The 16,455-nt window shown below is 35.0% G+C and overlaps 1 protein-coding gene across 2 annotated transcripts in view; it reads left to right on the top strand.

Moving 5' to 3' along the window:
• Nucleotides 1-4,254: 4,254 nt before the first annotated feature.
• Nucleotides 4,255-16,455, top strand: part of LOC119694367 (FMRFamide-related peptides) — a 36,254-nt gene continuing 24,053 nt past the window's right edge. The window contains exon 1 of one of the 2 annotated variants that reach the window (XM_038120621.2): nucleotides 4,255-4,420. The gene's annotated coding sequence lies outside the window, so the exon portion shown is untranslated. Of the gene's footprint in view, nucleotides 4,425-16,455 lie in introns of both variants that reach the window. The other variant, XM_038120620.2, reaches the window with a different exon arrangement.

Raw genomic sequence — 16,455 nt, 5'->3', positions numbered from 1 at the left:
ACACTTCAATGACACACACATACACACATACACACACACACACACACACACACACACACACACACACACACACACACAAATCCCAATGTCTGTCAGATTCACAGAAGTTAAGTCAGATTTGACATATAAGCGATGCTTCTTATGAATTATTAATTGCTAATGTGCGATGGTGGTAAGGCAGTAGGCAGAACATAGGTTCTCAACAAGCTGGAATCCCGGGTATACAGGGTTTTTGGTAAGTAGACCGGATCCTTTCAGGAGGTGATAGAGGAAGGCATTTCCAGTCGATTGAACCCAATAATGCATTATCCTAAACTTTACCATTTCTAAGATATTTAAGGTTTTTTAATTTTTTTGCCAAAATTTTATGCTAATATTAAGGTGTTACTTATGCAAAACAACCAAAAAAATTATTGAAATATGATTGATTTTTTTTATTTTTGGTTTTAAGCATAAAATTTTGGCAAAAAAATTAAAAAACCTTAAATATTAAATATCTTAGAAATGGTAAAGTTTAGGATAATGCATTATTGGGTTCAATCGACTGGAAATGCCTTCCTCTATCACCTCCTGAAAGGATCCGGTCTACTTACCAATAACCCTGTATAGGTAATCTCCGCGGGTTCCCCTCATCTCGCCTAATCTTTATTGCCCTAAACTCGTTTCGCATAACTCGTAAGGTCTAAACTTTTTTGGTAGAATAATCACTTCGCCAAGACTTGTGTGGCATAAGACTCGTTTCGTCTAAAACTGTTTTGGCACAAACTTGAAACACCTAAGTCTCGTTTGCTCAAATTGTTCGTATTGGTATAATCTTGTTTCGCATAATAAATACATAAATACTAAGTAGGTAGGTATATTAAGTATGTTGTAAATATGCAAATTGTGGTATTTTTCTCCTACATCCCGAAATCACGATATTGAATGATCAAAATAACGAAAGTGAATGACCATTATAATGAAATACAAACGCCATTAAACCCCATGGGATCGAAACCTAAAAATAGGTGCGACGACGAGCAAAGCGAGGAGGAGCGTGTTAGGCTGTTAGGTGCACATTATCGTCAAAAGCAAAGCGGAGCGGAGCGTTTCCTACATAGCGGCCACAATACAATAAGGCACCATTTTGCGCTATGTAGGGAGACGCTCCATCAAAGTTAAAGCCAAAGTTATATTATTACTTTGTATAACCTATGCCATAGCATTATTAGGCTATTCAAGATTTGGCCATACCATTATTAGGCTAAACAAGATTATGCGATATTAAGATAACCTATTATTAAGATAACCTGTGTAAATTTTTTGGTTAAATAAACATTTTTTCATTTTTTTTCAAGATTATGGGAAATAACTTTTTACTAAAAGAGATTTATGCCATACGATTTTCGGCGAAACGAGACTTTGACCAAACGTTACTATGCAATATGAGATTAGGCAAATAAATCTTAGGCCAAAAAAGGTAGAACCATGATTCGCATAACATAGTAATTACTAACAAAAAATATATATGCTTAGTGGTGTTTCCGTAAAAAGTGGACCTTTCGCAAATATTATGGAAGAGGTTGGTTTAAGCTATACTTAACTACATAAACGGTCACATTCAAAAGGGTGATATCTGGCGCTGACCACATACCTATAAGATTGTCACAACGGCACTAATATTATATATGTATAAGTAGGTAACTAGCCTTTCCAGTGAGCTTTGTTTCACCGTAAAATGTTTTTCCATGGGAATACCGATAAAAATTAGACTAACTGTTAGTCCAGAGTCCCGCGGTGGCCATACATGCCAAATTCATAAAAAGTATAACTATTTTGTTTGTTAAGCTTAGAGTGACAGTGATGTGACAGTATCGCAAACTTCCATCCAAATAAAAATTTAGGTACAATTTTCACATCAGGCTAATGACGCTCGACAACATCGACAATGTAAGGCAATGAGCAACGCAACGTCACGTAGTCGGCCGCCAAATATCACCTTTATAGTCAAGAGCAGTAACCTTCGGAGACCTAACATAGCACTCCAACACTCCAACTTTTACCAGACACAAATGTTATGTTACTCTATGGTGCAAAAAGAAATATGATGATGGAAAAGTTTCGATAAAGTTTGTAGAAACACAGGAAAAGTTGCTTAGAAATATATTCGAATAGTGGCAATACAGGGTGAGAATTTTGTAATACAGGGTGTATGTAGTATTATCTAAAGTCACAAGAAATTGTGCTCTAAATACGGCTTGACATATAGGTACTGACTACACAATATAACTATGTATGTATATGACATGCAGATTGCAGCAATGGCTCAATTAAAATGATACTCTTTTAATTAAATCTAATGGAATTTCATGAAGAGAAAAACTCGGCAAAAGTATTTTAGAACATACCTATTATATAAGGTAATCATGACTACGACTATAGATAGGTACCTAATCTCCGAATGGTTAGTCAGGAGGTGGCTTAAATTAATTAATTTAGTACATGGCAGGATTTGAATCCACATCCTTTCGAATGAGAGGACTAGTCATTATCCATTACGGCACAAAAAAAATCTTCCTAATACATTTTCCATTCGCACTGATAAAAAGCTACTCTTATCAGGCGCCTGCAAGTCGTTACACTATACCCAATAACTTGTAAATTAAACACCATACAAGATTGTCTAGCCTGGCACCCTACAATTAACTGCTATAAACTATGTGATATTGTCCTAGGTTACAATTTCATGTGTTATTTGAGCTTGACCTCTACTTTATAGGTAGGTATTAATTTAATATAGGGGTTGAAAATAGATAGAGTATGTACTGACTGATTCTTTGTTTTTGCACCAACGAAAAAATTTAATCACCAAATATTTACTAAAACTTTATTAGTGTACAAGCATTAAAAAACTAAATAAATAAAAGACATTCACCGATTTCACCACCAGTCATCAAAGAGATAAGGATCCACCCGTAGTTTGATCTTAGGTCTGGCATAGACTAATATTAGTCTATGGGTCTGGTGAAGAAAGAAAGACAAAGTTCAAGATCATCTATTACTCGATTTTAATATGAAAGTGTTTGCTCTAGTGCAGGATACCTATCTCTTTTAGTGACTGCAAGTATCATCCATGAATACTTGCCATTCATAAAACAGACGACCGATCGCTACAGGGGGTCACTCTCTTAAATCTACGAACGAACGAACGAGAACTTGCACACAATCTTCGCGCTTAATACAACGAGATAGAGCCGCAGTTAGAACAGCGATCCGAAGGATAGGAAAAATAAAACTGCAGCTAACCACGACTCCATCTCGTATATCATCATCATCATCATCATCATCATCAGCCTATAGCAGTCCACTGCTGGACATTGGCCTCTCCCAAAGCACGCCACTGGATGCGAGCTTTAGCTTTCCGTATACATAATAGTATAAGCGTGCGGATTGCGTGATGATTTTCCTTTATTCGTCAATTTAGAGAGTGACCCCCAGTAACGGTTAAATCTTGAATGTGAACGTGTATGAAAAAGTACCTGGACATCCATCAACCCCAACACACGGTACAAGTTGTAAATACCATTGGCCACATAGTAACTTATAATTACTTACCTTTCACAAAGTCTTAGACAATGTTTAACAACACAAATGCCTTATAGGTGTTGCAAAAGTATTAATTCTTATAGTAAGCCGAAGCCATAGGGCCAACCACTGCTCAGCTCGTCATTCTGAACAACTTTTGTTTTAGTCCTTTTCACAGATACATTAAAACTCATGTGACCAAAGTTACTATGAAGAAGCATCAATATTGTTTTCATAAATGTGTCCAATTTCATTTTAAATACCTGTTCAACATTATTTAATCTTTTTGTAAATTCTTAATACAACAAGTTAGTAGAATATAACAAGTAGTAGAACATTGCGGAGTCAAGTTATAAAAAAATAAGTGTTTTAGGGCAATTTGTCGTTGAACTCTTTTACACGGCAAAGAGGCCTGAATAAATGAGGGTTTTCTTAATTGCAGCAAAAAAACATACGCTTACACTTAAATTAAGCCGAAACATTAGCCTATTTCTCTATGAATAGAAGAACTTTTCAAGAGTTTTTTTTATAACTGTGCAACCACCCCTGAATCATCCGTATCTAGATGCAGGTACCTACGCCGAAGCTAGGCACTACCCACATTATACACTGTTGCTGAAATACATAACAGACAATAACAACCCCATACGTTCACCATCTGCCCACAGCTTTCCGCACCCGTGACGTCACGCAAGCGAAGCTTAAAAGAAGTGGCGGCGCACCGCTCCTCTCAAAGCTCGATCTCTGCCGCTACGCCGTAGTCGTGCGAGCTTTCGCGCCGCAACTTGCTACGAAAGTTCACGCTACGAAGTGCTACGAAACTTTTTGCTACGGCTGTTGTGGTTCCTGTTTTTTAGTAAGTACGTAACTATTTTTTTTTGTGGTGTTTGGGCTTATGATTAGGACAAAAATAATAATAGGGAAGCGACTGTGTTTTTGTTTTAAATTAGGGTATAACGCCCTAGATTACAAATTTTACAACGAAGAAGTTTATAAAATATCTTAAAACACAGGCATAGTTCTTTATTTTGATAAGTAAACATACCTTTACAGGTCATTTATAGTTACAATTAAAAGTTTGGAGAATTTTATTCAAACTTTCAATAACATAGACGGCCGAATGGCGTAGTGGTTAGTGACCCTGACTACTGAGCCGATGGTCCCGGGTTCGATTCCCGGCTGGGCCAGATATTTGTTTAAACACATATATTTGTTCTCGGGTCTAAGATGCGCCCGTTAAATAGCAATAGGCCCGCCCCCTATTACATTGGGACTAACATAACACTCTGGTGAAAAGTGGGTGCAGCAATGCACCTCTGCCTACCCCGCAAGGGAATACATTAGTACAAGGCGTGAGTGCGTGTTTTTTAAAATTTATTTTTCAATAACATTAACTTATACCTTTCAACTGTCTTAATTTTAAGTGCCTAATATAAAACAAAATATATCATGCAATTACTTTGAAAAATAAGGCTTTCATTGCACAAGGACAAAGAAAGTGAAAAAAGCCACTGCAGTTAAAAAATCACGTAAAAATAATAATATACCTAGGTACCTCCTGATCCTTAACTAAAATTGCGATGTTTTTTTTTCACGACTGTTTTGTCTGTTCTTAAATTAAACAGTACGTAGTTTCAGAATTTGTGGCAGGTAAATGTTTACTATCATATACACTGAATACCTATAATAATTGTTTTAACTGCTCCTAAAACAGATTTAAAACTTTACTAAGCTCTAAGCTTAAATAACTTTATTGTGTACTCACTAAACTGAAAACTACAACTAATAAAGAAGCAAGTATATGTTTAATATTTATACGTACTAAGGATTTAATATTAGACTCATTTGACTGCGGAGTTATTCCCAATATTTATGTTTTTCGAAAGATTCTAGCCCGTTTTAGTGCGCTGAGGTAGTTTTACAGTTTCTACTCATCAGCTAATTATTCCCTTGGTACCTAGGTTTTCAATCCTGATTACACCTATGCAGTATGCATATAAAATTACTAAGAATACCTTAAAGTAATAAGTATTTAATCAAGTCACCACTAAACCTTCAATTTGGTCAAACAGTTGATCCGTTTAAAAAATAAAAAAACAACATGAGAAAAACCTTCTGTTTCGACGCATAAGATTGGAAACGTATAGAAAAAAATACCAAAAGGCCAGGAGACTAGATCGTTTGCAAAGTATTAACCGGCGTTGTTTAAAAAATCGAATACCTACTTATGTGTTAGGTTTTAAAAAACACTATTCAATATTTTTAACTGGCATCATTTCCGGTACGGTCCACATAAAAAAATCTGTATTTAGAATTTCCGCCCAATGTAACATCATAATACAGCCGTCAGATTTTAGTTTCACCGACTTCGAAAACAGAAATTTCACGTGTCTGTTCAGGATTATCCCGTTGTATTTGGAGCACTTTCCAGCTTTCCACTTTATACATACATTCATGGAAACAAGTTTGTCTTCCAAAGGCGTATTGTAACGGCTATAACATTGGCTTGAAGTAGAATTGGAGATTTTCAAGTTTCGGTCTTGCTAAAAATACTAGGCACGCAGTAACGGTTTACGCTTGTAAGTCAAAGTCAAAGTCAAATTTTTTTATTCATCGTACAAATATAAAATTTTCTGATGAACGTCAATTTTTACAAATTACTCTCCGTTCGGATAAGGGGGGGCTCCTTCTGTCTAACGGCTATACCAGTCTTTCCACAAACTAGAGACGTGATTAACAGCTGTCGAATACCTTCTTCGTAATCTTAATTACCTATGTAAAAAGTTTAACCAACATCTTATATAATATATATATTATCAAAGTACTAGGTGCCACTTCGGAATGAACTGTAATATTCTGATGCACTGATAAATGTACTGCAATATTGAAGACGGCGTCATTAAGCTAGTCTGTTCCGTTTAGGACTAATTTGGTCATGTAGTAAGGTGATGGTCTTCTTATTTTTGGCGTAGGTATCGGTATACTAGAGCTGGACAAGGATTTGTGACCAGCGTGGTGAAAGGTTTATCAGTCAGTCTCTGTCTACTCAGGGTGTACCAGGGGTGCAGCAAAGGTATGTAGGTAGGTAGAAGGCTTCTTTCGTGCCCAATCGGAGTCATATATTCTAATCTACAGTTTTCAAAGTTTGGCACACTACTGTACAATGTAGGTACAATGAGAAAATACTTTCTACCGTGCATTCTTATCTTTCTTTCAAACCCAGAATTAGATGACATATGCAAACCTTGGAATACTGCCAGAATGGGAACACTGTAGAAAGTTTTGTCATGGTTAACTGCTTGGTTTCAGTGAAATCCAATCTGTTTTGAATCTCCCACGCAGTAAAAAAACATAATTTGAAAGTAAAAAAATGAAAGTTCTGTATACTTACATAAAAAAATAGTTTTATGTGTTCCTACCTAATCAAATCTTGGACAACGTATTTGAACAAAACCACAAATTATATTATTTTTCATTTAAACCTAAAGCGAGAATTCTAGACAATTTCTACATATTCAAAAATTCGTATGGCGTATTGATTTTATTATTGAGATTCATCTTCAACAACCCACCGATGATGTTGCACACTTACCCGACAACTCTCTCAGCACAAGCTTGCTTGTGTTGGGGTCCACCAACCCGAAGTAGGCCAGCGTGGTGGACTAGGTCTAAAACCCTTCCTTCATTGGAAGGAGATCCGTGCCCCAGCAGTGGGGCGTAATCGGGTCGTGATGAACCCACCGATGAATCTCTGACAGAATAATACCTATAATTCGGACTCTATTCTGATACAATATATTTTAAGGCGTTTTATCTCTACTACTCTTATCCCTTAGTTATCCTACACAAACATAACGTGTTGATGTTTCATCGGTCACGCAAAAATTATACAGGTTATGTTATTTCTTGTCTCTTCGGGTCTTCGTTAACCAACAACAACAAAAACGTATTTCAGACAATTTCAGTTGTGTCTCTAAGTAAGTAAGTACTGTTTTTATAAATGTTGGATAAAGTATAACTTTAGTGCTGGCGATTTATATATAGAATTTTTCTTGTGAAATCGGGTCTACAATGTCTGATGATGATGATTGGTCCGACCGATTTCGGCCATGGCGACCACTTCGACCCCTAGTTCTGTTGGCGCGCGTGCACCCTAAGATGGCTTATATAGCCGATCTTTGCGGCGAACCCCCTTGCACAGTGTGGGCATGTGAGTACGCCGCCGACATAATTATACAATGTCTACGCGTATAGTGACTCGAATGCGACTCATCCAAATATTGATCATCATTTTATATGTATGTCCTTTTCGGACGAAACTCTTATAGGCTACAGTATAGCATGCCCATTTACAGTACATAACATACTGTAAATGGGCAATGATAATTTTTAATATATTGGTGCTATGTCATGTCTCCTGAAAATAGTTTATTCAGAAATGTTCAACCCTGAAAACTTTGAATTACTCTTATTACTGCCACACCTCATGGTGATCGAATTACTGCGAAATTCTGATTAATTACGGCACTCCAATTTATGTCCTGAAAAACGCTTCCTTAAGGTGCTTGGAAAACCGAGACTAGAGCCTAGCTAGAGCCTCTTTCTTTTCAGTTTATACCCGATTTCAATATTGAAGAATAATATGCAATTCCTAGAATTCATTTATTTACTCGAGATTCTCGAGAGTAAGCAACGACATACGGCAACTTAGCCAATTTCTTCATTCTCGGCTAGAGCATAACCAGGGAGTAGTGGTTAACTTTTGACACATCTGTCGTGAATTTTATATGGAGATGACGTTTAATTTATAAATCAATCCCTGTCGGTTAGATAACTGACAATGGAGAAATTGGCACTTATTCTCGGAATAAGCATCATTATTCAATGGTGAAATCGGGCCTTAATGTTTTTACACGGCGCCATATAATGTATAGGCAGGCCTGTTTTACATTTTAGAGTTCGCCTGCAAAAGGCTTGGAATGCCAAGAACGGTTTGCAGGATTTTAGCTGAAGGGCACCCTGAGAATTTACTTTGATTACATGCAATACACATTACAAGCTCCGAGATTTCTTGCCACGTTAATTTTACAGACCAACTAACAAAATAAAAGCATGTAGGTAGGTATAGCGGGGGAATCACAAACGGAAACGTACAGAACAGACATAGAGCAATGTTCCCTTTTCTCTAGTAGTTTTTTTTTTTTTAGTTATACCGTGAGTTAATTTTGCTGACTTTAAGAAAGTGCCACATCACACTGTCCTTGGCCTTCCTCATCCAGCCTATGCTATGGTCCAGCCAGGTCTATGGTCCAGCTGACTGCTGGTACGTTTTTTATTATTCAATTTAATTTAGTCGATGGTTTCAAATATATGGTTTCAAAGTATAATAAGCTATTTGAGGCATATTATTAATAATATGCTGCAATCTGCGGTGGTCATCTTTTAATTAATGTGCTTATTAATTTTCCAATACAAATGGCTATTCTAATATTTAATTAATATGAATAATTAGAAATCATGTGTATCAACCGAATATAATTTTCTATTAATACTGAAACCGATGTTTTTGTTCAAAAAGTTGTTATGTTTCTAAGGATTGTAATTGTAAAACTTATTCCCTTTTACGATACATTATGTATAGTCATGTTACCATTGCCTCCTCTCTAATTGTAGTAGGTACTTTGTATTATACTACATAGTATAACTACCTTGATAACAACTGCAGACGACAAGGCACCTTATTATCCCCAGCCCGAGGGCTCAATGTTGTCAGAAGCACACGTTGCATTTCTCAGTTGCTTACTCGGTCTTCATCAAATAAATATCTCCTAGTTTTGTGCCTGTTATTAACATACAGATAGATATTCTTTATTTGTGCTTATCCAAACAAGGGCACGTATATCTTAATATAATTATTAGAAAGAAACGGCGGTATATTCACTTAAAGTGATTTATTCCAGACAAATGAAAAAGATATGCAAATTTTATAGGATTAATAATGAAAATTAGAGATTATTGCTATATTGCAGGCACATCTTTGACCAATAAGATACTTAATCTTTGATATGCCCAACTCGGGATTCGAATCTCATAACGCATCAAAGACTGGTCTACTTAAATAATTATTTCTATTATTTATTCATTCAGTACCTTTACAAAACGATGGTCAACGCGGACATAATAATATATTTACTACTGTAAACATGGATTTAAAGCCGGCTGCCATCACAATTAAAATGAAATTAACTTGTGTATGTAGGTATATGTAATGGATGTGTGTACCTTAACCGCTAAACAGATTACCTACACATAATGACTAGAACATTAACAAAATAATTAACCTTTGGCGTCCGTAGTCGTGATATCGCGCGAAACACAATAGATTTTCTAGATTTTCTATTGTGTCAGTTTTTTGATAATGTGAAGCTGCAAACGAAACCTGACCCCCTCTCAGTAGCAATGTCATTTAAGATATAGGTATGTAGATCAGGTTTCTGTGACCTAAGTAATTCAATCGAACTATACCTATACATTGATGATCGTAGGATTCAATCTATACTAACTTACATAAGTAGTTTTCATTTGGTATCATCTGTTCCAAAAACGCATGAGGTAATTTATCTTCAACTGAAAAGTTAAGTTGATATGTTAAATTGTTAAATAAATAAATATTGTCTACATATTTTATAAAAGATGTATGTAGGTGTATATTCCTACATAAGATTTTCACATTTAGGTAGAGAAAAGTTAAGGGGATTAACACAACTACTTATGTATTTCTAATAATAAATTGTTATAACCTACCTTTTTAGGTTTCGTGTCAAAATGTTAAATAAATTTAAGTTTTTTTTCGTTGTGCTATATATATATAATAAATTAAAAAAAAAATTTTTTTGCTGTAGGTACTTACCACAACACTACAACTCTCTCTACTGAGAAATTGGAATACTGTATGATTGAAATTCATAGCATTGTGAAAAATTCACGTCTGTGAATGTGAAATGTGGTCAAACAGTTGCGTAGAATTTAATATCTGTGCTGTGAATGGGCAGAATATAAAAATAAAATAAGATATACAATTTGTACATCTCGCATAAAAAAATTAAGTATACAGAATGTTAATAAATAAGAAAGGTTATATAACTCCAAATGCAAGTGACTAAACTTTATAGGACTAGTGAAAAAAATAAAATTACATAGGTTGTTTGTTGGCCGAGTGCCTTTTTGCTTTATATCAATGTTCACAAAACAGGATGACACGTGAAATACATATGAGTATAAAAGAGAATAGGAAGAAACTAAAAACTCGTATACACGGCAAAAAAATACATACCTAAAGACGAATTGAGATCCTCCTCTTTTTTTCAAAGTGTATTTCTCAAAATTTCTCTTTAAAAGAATCAATTAAAAGTAAAAACCCATAACAGGAAAATATGACTAAATGATAGATATGAAACTGAAATATACACAGTCATACGTCGTCTAAAAACCATCCACAAAAAAAAAAAAACAAGAATTCGGATACTTATTTACCATGGCAGAGCCATGAATCAAACGCGAAGCTCAAGACAGGTTGCGATGGAGAGTCACTGTGGACGCCCTCTGCCCCATCCAGGGGACATAGGATACTAAGTAAGTAAGTATTTACCATGGCGAATCTATTGAAAAGACAAGCTTTTGTAGCTCATATAAAAGGTGACTAGTAATTTAAACAATTGAAAACCATAATAATATACTTACCATTAACTTAATCTCGTATCTAGAAATGACAGTCATAAAGTATTGTGCGTTAAACGTTATGGCCTGACATTAAGCTGTCATTGTTTCATCTGTAACTTTGTCTGTCTTTTTGGGTTTAGGGATGGGGTATTTTTTAGTGTATCTCTCTCGGTATAAAACATCTCGGTGACCTAAGTTTTACACTATGTATTATATCCATTTAATTGACTTGAGCGCTTATTTACTTTATTATTTAGGTATTTATAAACACTTATTGCACACAAAATGGAAAATTTACAAAACACAGGTTTACAAACAGACTTAAATTATACCTATACATACAAAGGACGGCTTAATGCCAAAAAGCAAATGGTTCCATCCAACCTGTTTCCAATATTCATCCCCTCCAAACCACCAGCATCCAAGAAACATATTTTTATACGCTTAATAAAAGATACATAATCATATTTATTACAATGGTAAAATCGTGTTCGGTAAAGATTTCCCCATTTCCCGAGATACTCCGATATTTGCGCTCGAGAGATGCTGGTAAATCTAATAATGTTCATTGTTCTAGATATATTCAGCGATCATGTTAGGTAAAAAAAAAAAAAAACACGCACTCACGCCTTGTTCTAATGTACTCCCTTGCGGGGTAGGCAGAGGTGCATTGCTGCACCCACTTTTCGCCAGAGTGTTATGTTAGTCCCAATGTAATAGGGGGCGGGCCTTTTGCCATTTTACGGGCACATCCAAGACCTGTGAACAAATATCTGTGTTTAAACAAATATCTGCCCCAGCCGGGAATCGAACCCGGGACCATCGGCTCAGTCAGGGTCACTAACCACTACGCCATTCGGTCGTCATTTCAGGTATTTTATGGGAAATCCAATAAGTACTTATTATACATAGGTAACGTAATGTAAACTAGTTTTTAGGGTTCCGTAGCCAAAATGGCAAAAACGGAACCCTTATAGTTTCGTCATGTCCGTCTGTCCGTCTGTCCGTCTGTCACAGCCGATTTACTCGGAAACTATAAGTACTACAGTGATGAAATTTGATGGGAATATGTGTTGTATGAACCGCTACAAAAATATGACACTAAATAGTAAAAAAAAGAATTGGGGGTGGGGCCCCCCATACATGTAACTGAGGGATGAAATTTTTTTTTTCGATGTACATACCCGTGTGGGGTATCAATGGAAAGGTCTTTTAAAATGATATAAAGTTTTTTAAAAAACATTTTTCTTAAAGTGAACGGTTTTTGAGATATCAGCTCTCAAAGTCGTAAAAAGTATGTCCCCCCCCCTCTATTTTTATAACTACGGGGTATAAAATTCTAAAAAAAATAGAGGTGATGCATGCTAATTAACTCTTTCAACGATTTTTGGTTTGATCAAAGTATCTCTTATAGTTTTTGAGATAGGTTGATTTAACCATACAGACGGAAATATTTACAATGCATTCCTTCAATTTGGCAAGCTGCTATAATAGACATGAAGAAAAACGTGGAGGTGCTTGCATACTAGTAAAAAAAGGGATTCAATATAGAGATATACCTGAAATTGCTAAGCTCTCTGTAAATGGAATCTTTGAATGCTGTGCAGTAGAACTTACTCACTCAAAAACAATTATTGTATGTATATATAGAGTTCCTAAGTCCCGTAACAAAAAGAGCTATCTACAATTATTTTTTGAAAAGTTAGAAAATCTTCTTAAAATTGTTACCAAGAAATCTAAAGAAAATCTTATATTGTGTGGAGATTTTAATATTAACACTCTAGCTAGAAATAATGTAACCTTAGAATTTGAGAGCCTACTAATGACTTACAATTTAAAATTACAAATCAATCAACCGACAAGACTGAAAAGTGGAACATGTCTCGACAACATTGCAGTATATGAAAGTCATAAACATGTATCTGAGGTTGTAGAGCTAGCTCTGTCAGACCATACGGCACAAATCATTAAACTCCCAGTGAAAAAAACTTTCTTAATAAACCAATGGAAAACGGCTAGGCGTGACTTTAGCTTAGAAAATATACTAAAATTTCAAGAATGTCTACAAAATTATTCATTTTCTAATATTTATTCAGAGGACGACATTAACACAGCATACAATACATTTATTGATGATTTTTCGTTGTTCTATAACTTATGTTTTCCCGTTAACATAAAAACAATAAAAATAAATGGAAAACCAAAATGGGTATCTCGTGGGATTATCAGATGTAGCAAAAGAAAAAGACAATTACTATGGCAATATAGAGTCAATCGTACAGACACTAATAAACTTACACTTAAAAACTATACCAAAAAATTCAAGAAAATTATAAAGCTGACTCAAAGAGCACAGAACTCGCATAGAATTAACACATCGTCAAACAAATCTAGAACTACTTGGGCTATCATCAATGCGTCAAAAAATCAATTACCTAAAGAACCAATCTCTAAGATCAAAGTTGGGGATACATGCATCACAAATCCGCAAACGATAGCGACATGTTTTAATAATCACTTCATTGACAAAATACAATTATCATCCAACTGTCAGCCAAGAGAAAACTTAAATATCTCCACCGTAACAAAATCTATGTTCATGGCACCTTGCCTACCAGTTGACATTATAAGAATAGTAAAATCTCTTAGAAACACAAATAGTGTTGGCCATGACGGAATTGCAACAAAAGTACTAAAATCCGTTGTAGAGTTTATATCTGTACCTCTTAGTTACTTAATAAACTTAAGTATAGAAAGTGGAATATTCCCTGATGCGCTCAAAACTACGATAGTGACGCCAATTCATAAAAAAGGCGACACAGAAACATTGGATTACTACAGACCCATTGCACTGATAAGTATAATAGCAAAAATTTTTGAGAAATATATCAATCTTTGTCTCTATAACTATTTGGAACATAATAATATATTAGCCAGCGTACAGCATGGGTTCCGTAAAAACCACAGAATTGACCAAGCAATTTATAATTTTTTGTATACTGTCATGAAAAACGTAGACAAGACTAATCCATGTTGTGCACTATTTATGGATATGACCCAGGCCTTTGACTGTGTAGAGCATAATATTCTATTAAATAAACTCCATGCTTATGGTATACGAGGCAATATATTAAAACTAATCAAATCTTACCTTTCTGACAGGAAACAAATAACACAAATAACAAAAATAAACATGACATCAAAACTGGTAGAGACCTTTACATCGACTGAAAGAACCATCATCCATGGGGTCCCGCAGGGCAGTATTCTCGGACCATTATTATTTTTAGTTTATATTAATGACCTACCTAAAGTGACTGAGCATAAAATGACATTATTTGCTGATGATAGCACGATAACTATTGAATGTAAAGATAAAAATCAATACGAAAATGACATAAATGATACCCTTAAGGAAATAATTACTTGGTTAAACAAAAATAACTTGTGCGCAAACCTAACTAAAACTAAACTTATGCAATTTAGCCAAAGAATTACGCAAAATCCGCTATACATTCGCTATGATGGCAACGAAATAGAATCTGTTGAAACGACAAAGTTTTTAGGGTTAATAATAGATAAAGCGTTGACATGGAAGCCACACATAGAGGAACTAAATAAAAAACTTAACAAAAATGCATATGCCCTACACAAACTGTCAGACATAGCAAATATTCAGTCATGTTTGACAGCATATCATGGTTTAGTATCCTCGATAATACGCTATGGAATAATCTTTTGGGGTAATTCAACCAACCGAAACATAGCGTTTAAAGGACAGAAAAGGTGTGTCAGGGCTCTGTTTGGACTAAAATCAAGAGAAAGCTGTAAACCATATTTTATTAAACATAAACTGTTAAGTCTTCCCTCAACCTACATATATGAAGTAGCACTATTTGTTAAATCAAATCCCTCACTATTTGAAACAGCAGAAATAAAAAATAAACGGCTACAACGAGATCCAAAGCGACTCTACCTACCCAAATCAAAAACGGCTCTCATGAAGAAAAGCATATTTCTTATGAGTATAAAAATATTTAATAAACTACCGTTAAGAATAAGGAATCTAAACCTAAATACGTTTAAGATTGCACTTAAAAAAATGCTAGTGCAAAAGTGCTATTATGATTTGACAGAGTTTTTAAATGACAAATTCTAAGGTAATTAGCATTTGAATTAATAATTATAGTTGTAATTGTAAGTATAGTTGATATTAATTTATTTTTACTTTTGACATTTCTTTTAACTTTTGACATTACTTGTAAATTTATGCTTAATTTTTATATTTTATTGTGAATTTGTATGTTATAAATGAATAACTAAACATGCAGAACTAAAATGATTATGTTACCAACTAAATGTAAATGTATACCTACTCATGTTTAACAAATAAAGAAATCTTATCTTATCTTATCTTAACTGTAAATTATATTTGCTGCTACGGAACCCTTTGTGCGCGAGCCCGACTCGCACTTGGCCGGTTTTTCTTTTTCTATTACCAATTTACATTGGTAGTGGTAGGTACACAAACCAAATTGCTTTGTGGGTAGGTATTCAAAGATAGCCTAGAAATATAAAAACAATCGCCTGCTGCTGCTACACGGGTTCGTTATGACGTAAATAAACGTCACTATACTATATCACGATTCGCCATAAACACAGCGCTGTGATTGGTGGAACTCGCATTAAACGAGTTTATCGACGTCGATAAAGAACCGGTGTTACGGCCGCTGAACTAATTTTCATGAAACACGTAGGTACCTACTTATGCAAGTCTGTTTTACTTTGAAAATTACCATCTGTTTCTATAATATCTCGTCACTACCGTAGGATCATGGCCTTAAGTCCCCATTGTTCCTTAATAATAACTTTACTTAATAATGCTGCAGCGGCTGTCACTTTACTTAATTATACTTAAGCCGACCTGATGGCGTGAACTGTGGGTAGATACTCTAGCTTAAACAGAAGAACACATTTGAATATGAAATGGGAGTTAAAAATACATCCTGTGTAGTTAGGTACATATTTATACTCCAGTGACTGTAATCCCCATTTTGCATTGGTACAAATGTCTAGATAGATTGAAAAGGCTTAGGATGAACCTAATTTTACACATAATATTGATTCATTTGCCTGACTAAAGCTCTCAGTAGCTCAGTCGGGTAAGCGCCC

Source organism: Plutella xylostella, chromosome 14 (assembly GCF_932276165.1).
Source record: "Plutella xylostella chromosome 14, ilPluXylo3.1, whole genome shotgun sequence".
Taxonomy (NCBI): domain Eukaryota; kingdom Metazoa; phylum Arthropoda; class Insecta; order Lepidoptera; family Plutellidae; genus Plutella; species Plutella xylostella.
This window is presented reverse-complemented; position numbering and strand designations above follow the sequence as displayed.